At 46.6% G+C, this 4,892-nt stretch overlaps 1 long non-coding RNA gene across 1 annotated transcript; it reads left to right on the forward strand.

Moving 5' to 3' along the window:
• Positions 1-1,048: 1,048 nt before the first annotated feature.
• Positions 1,049-3,801, forward strand: LOC147001366 (uncharacterized). The gene is made up of 3 exons (XR_015044835.1): positions 1,049-1,187; positions 1,559-1,688; positions 3,486-3,801. It is a non-coding gene; the product is annotated as an uncharacterized LOC147001366 (long non-coding RNA).
• Positions 3,802-4,892: the final 1,091 nt, after the last annotated feature.

A 4,892-nucleotide genomic window follows, 5' to 3' on the forward strand; every position in this document is an offset into this window, starting at 1 on the left:
GTGCATGTGTGTATGTATGGGTGTGCATGTGTGAGCATGTGTGTGTGCATGTGTGTGGCCACCAGAGGTTGACTTTGGGCGTATTCCTCAGTCATGTCCACTTAATTTTTCTTTAGAGATTTATTTTATTTCTCTCTGGCTGTCGTGTGTGTGTGTATGTGTGTGTGTCTGTGTCTGTGTGTGTGTGTCTCTGTGTCTGTGTGTCTGTGTGTGTGTGTCTGTGTTTCTGTGTGTGTGTGTGTGTCTGTGTCTCTGTGTGTGTGTGTGTCTGTGTATGTGTGTGTGTGTGTGTCTGTGTATGTGTCTGTGTGTCTGTGTCTGTGTGTGTGTGTACGAAAGCCCTCAGAGGCCAGAGGGTAACAGATGGCTGTGAGCTGCCCTGTGTGCCTGCTGGGAACTAAACTCAAGTCTTGTGGAAGAACAAAAAACACTTTTCCTCACTGAGCGATCTCTTTAGCCCCCATTAACAATGGATTTCACTGTTTAGACAGCAACATCATACTGACAGTGTCGGGGCCTGAGGACCACACTAAAGTCACACTGGGACAACAAGTCAGAACACAGGTTACTTGAGACAGGGTCTCTCCCTAACCTGGCGCTTGTCTGTATGGCCAGGCTAGCTGGCTAGCAAGCCCAGGGATCCTCCTGTCTCAACTCCCTAGCGCTGTAATCACAGACACATGAGGCACACCTGGTTTTGTTGTTTACCCAGCAGGCCCTTGACTGACAGAGCCATTGCTCCAACCCAATGCCATGCGTTTAAATGATAGCATGCATGTTGCTTTAGGCATTACATTGACGTGCCTTTCCTATCTAATATTGTGATTTACTGTCCACACTCATAACACTAACAGGGAGTTATGATATTGACAAGATGTCCAGGAAGTATTAAGTGTATAAGAGGGAGGGGACTGGGCCAAACACCTCAGGTTATAATTATGCAATAAATACACAGAGGGACAAAGGCTTCCTTCTGCCCAGGCAGCCCAGCAAGCCTGCCCAGCTCTGGAAATCACTGTTCATGGATGCGTGCTTCCGGCATGGACGATGAGGCTCAGAGGGCCAGTGAATCCCGGGAATGGCAGCTTTCTCTCTCTCTCTCTGACCCTTTTTCTTATTTTTGTGACCACATCCTTAGAGATATGCAAACTTGGATCTTGGATTCCCACCACTGTACCATCTCTAAGGTCACAAACTCTCTTGGGACTGTGACAGAGATACCAATAAAGGGCCAGGAAAAGTGTTCCTCCCTCTGTGAGGCTCAGGACTGGTGCTCTGGAACACTTAGCTTCTAAGTTTCTTTCTTTCTTTCTTTCTTTCTTTCTTTCTTTCTTTTTTTCTTTCTTTCTTTTTTTTTTTTTCTTTTTTGTTTTTGTTTTTTGAGACAGGGTTTCTCTTTGGAGCCCTGGCAGTCCTGGAACTCACTCCATAGACCATGTTGCCTCGAACTCAGAAATCCACCTGCCTCTGCTTCCCCAGTGTTGGGATCAAAGAAAGATGTGCGCTATGACTGCCTGGCTAATTTTAGTTTTCTTTCTTTCTTTTTTTTTTAAAATAGGGTTTCATCATGTCTAGGATGACCAAGAACTCACTATGTAGGTGACGGTGACCTTGAACTTCTGATCTTCCCAGCTTTCACTTCCAAAATGCTGGAGCATGGACAAGCACCACCCTGCCTGATTTTTAAGGTACAAGACCTCAAATGCTCTACTGAGCTGCAGCCTCGGCTCAGCTTCTACATTTCCCAGATAGTGGGTAGTGGGGTTCACTGCAGGGCTGCCTGAGGCAAAGGTTACAGAATAAAGGCAGTGTCGGAGAGGAAGATGGGGGAGAGGACAAGGAAGGCAAGCAATAGAATGGAGTCGAACCAGAATCTAAGTGCAGTTATTTTGTTGTTTCTGTTTGTGAGGTTTTTGGTGTTGCTCCTATTGTTTTAATTAATTGTGTGTTGTGTGTGTGTTTACGTTAGAAAAAAACTTTCAGGAGTTAGTTTTCTCCTTGTACCATGAAGGTCCCAGGGATCAAATTCAAGCTTGGCAGAAGGTATCTTTACCCAATGAGACATCTCTCCAGCCTACAGTGTCTCATTTGAGTTAGCTCAGTTCGCTGGTGTCAGGACTCTCCAATAGTCCTGAGCATGGCTAACACGGCACCTTTGGTCCTTTTCCTTGCTAAACTATTAGATTACATTCCTAAAGCTACCTCCAAGGTCTAGTCCCTTATTTGGCCTCTTGGTTATGCCTGACTAAAACTCTATGGTCCAGCAATCAAAATTCATATTTTGGCTTCATTTGCTACAAGGTCCAATCAGGACTCACCAACTCATTCTAACACAGATTTGCCCTTGTTTCTCCTTAAAAACCCACTCCTGGTGGTGCACGCCTTTAATCCCAGCATTCAGGAGGCAGAGGCAGGCGGATTTCTGAGTTCGAGGCCAGCCTGATCTACAAAGTGAGTTCCAGGACAGCCAGGGCTATACAGAGAAACCCTGTCTCAAAAACAAACAAACAAACAAACAAACAAACAAACCAAACAAAAAAAACCCCACTCCTGCCGACACCCTGCCTTTGTCCCATCCGGAGGCAGAGCCGCAGCGCTTGTCCCTGGGGTAATAACTCTCCTTTGTGTGAGGACTTGGTGTCTGGGTGTGTGATGCCGACTCCTGGGCCCCTTCTCTCCTTACAACGGGGAGATTAAAATGGAGCGGTCTCCTCTGCTCCAGCCAAGGCTTTGAATCATTCAATAGTCACCCTCCCACTCCCTCGGTCCCTTGACCCTGTCAGGCTAACTCCTCACTATAGGCTGGTGTGATGGTTTGTATTTGCTTGGCCCAGTGAGTGGCACTATTAGGAGGTGCGGCCTTGTTGGAGGAAATGTGTCCCTGTGGGGGTGGGCTTGAGACCCTCCTCCTAGCTGCTTGGAAACAGTCTGCTCCTGGCTTCCTTTGGACGAAGATGTAGAACTCTCAGCTCCTCCAACACCATGCCTACCTGTCTCACAACTATTTACAGTTCTGAATAAAAAGAACTATTTAAAGTTCTGAATAAGGGGTCCGAGTGGTTGCTTGGACTCTTTTCTAGACCTGTTTGCTCTAATGGGGTTTTCTTCAGTGGCAAAACAAAACCAAAAAAACAAAACAAAACAAAACACCAAAAAGCAAACAAACAAAATAACGCAAACTGTCAAAGTGACACAGTTCACCTGGAAAGAGAATCTCAACAGAGGACCATGCAGGACCGCTGGATACCCACCCACTGTGGGCAGCGCCATTCTCTAGGCAGAGAGTCTTGGGCTATGTGAGAAGGCTTAGCACAAGTAGTCATGAATTTGTTCTTGCTCTGCTCTTGACTGTGGATGTGACCATCGACCTCACGCTCCCGCCTTGACTCCCCACATGATAGACTATGAGCTGGAACTTTGAACTAAAATAAACATTTTTATCTCTAAGTTGCTTTTACATTTATTATTATTATTATTATTTTTAGATCTTGTTGGGAGCTATTAAGACAACTCTTGATCTCTAAATTGGGCCTCTCCCCCCGAGAAGAAAAGGGGGTCAAAAGCGGGCCACCGACACACCGATTCCAAGAACAACCACAGAATGTTCCAGCCCTAAGTCATCGCTGATGTCCTGACCACACCCTGATACCACCAAGTTCCTGCTTCCCCTTGTAACTGCCTAAAGAATGTGCAATTCTATTGCCCCCCTCCCACTGATAAGTACTTCTCCTTTTGCTTGTATTGCCCCACCCCTCCCGCTGATAAGTATCTGTACTTCCCCTTTTGCTTGTTCATTTAAGCCTTGGGCCTTTCTCAATACATTGGGGTCTTGATGCAATCCAGAATGGTTTCCGTGTCGTTATTCGCACAAGACCCTCGTCTCTCTCTACAACCCCCATTTGGTTATTAGGAGAAGGTCCCCTCGAGACCCTTGAATAACTGGACCTGCTGGACGGGTCAAGATCTGTTTATTTTATTTTATCAGTGCAAGTGTTTTGCCTGAGCATATGTATGTCTGTGCACCATATGCATGTCTGGTGTCCTCGGCAGTCAAAAGCAGATATCGGATCCTCTGGAATGGTGAACCACCATGTGAGTGCTGGGAACCGAAGCTAGATCCTCTGCAAGAGCAACAAGTGTCCTTAACCACTGAGCCTCCTCTCCTGCCTCTCACACACGGAGTGCAAGGAGGAGACTAACAGAATGGCAGCAGGGCACATGGGTATACAGGACCCAGCTGAAAAACCTGAACACACACAAGGCGCCACAGGACTTCACAGAGGGAGCCTGTAATCTCTTCTGCAAGAGTCTGTGTGCCTTGCCCCATGAATGGCAAGAACACGGGAGACATCCATACTCCTTGGCTTTGCTACTCTGTATTTTTCAGCATCCTTAACATTCTTAACATTTTTATTATTTAGACTTATATATCTTGTGTATGAGGTTCCCCCCCCCCCAGTTTGTATGTCCATGTACAGTATGTCTGTATGTCTATGCCTGGTGCCACAGCTGAGAAGACAGTATCGGTTCCCCCGGAAATGGAGTTGTAGATGGCTGTAGGCTCAGGGAACCGAACCCAGGTCCTGTCTGAGAGCAACAAGTGTTCTTAGTGGCTGAGCCACCTCTCCAGACCCCTGATCTTGAACTTTTGACAATCCCCGTTTCTTGTTAATTCCACTAAGCAGAGTAAACACCATGGCTTAGTTAGGGTTCCCATTGCTGTGAAGAGACACCATGACCAAGGCAGCTCTTATAAAGGACAGCATTTCATTGGGGCTGGCTTACAGGTTCAGAGGTTTAGTCCATTATCATCAAGGTGGGAACATGGCAGCGTCCAGGCAGGCTTGTCACTGGAGAAAGAGCTGAGAGGTCTACTTCTTGTTTCAAAGGCA

The sequence above is a fragment of the Mus caroli genome, unplaced genomic scaffold, assembly GCF_978045245.1.
Source record: "Mus caroli unplaced genomic scaffold, Mus_caroli_1 scaffold_13, whole genome shotgun sequence".
Lineage (NCBI taxonomy): Eukaryota > Metazoa > Chordata > Mammalia > Rodentia > Muridae > Mus > Mus caroli.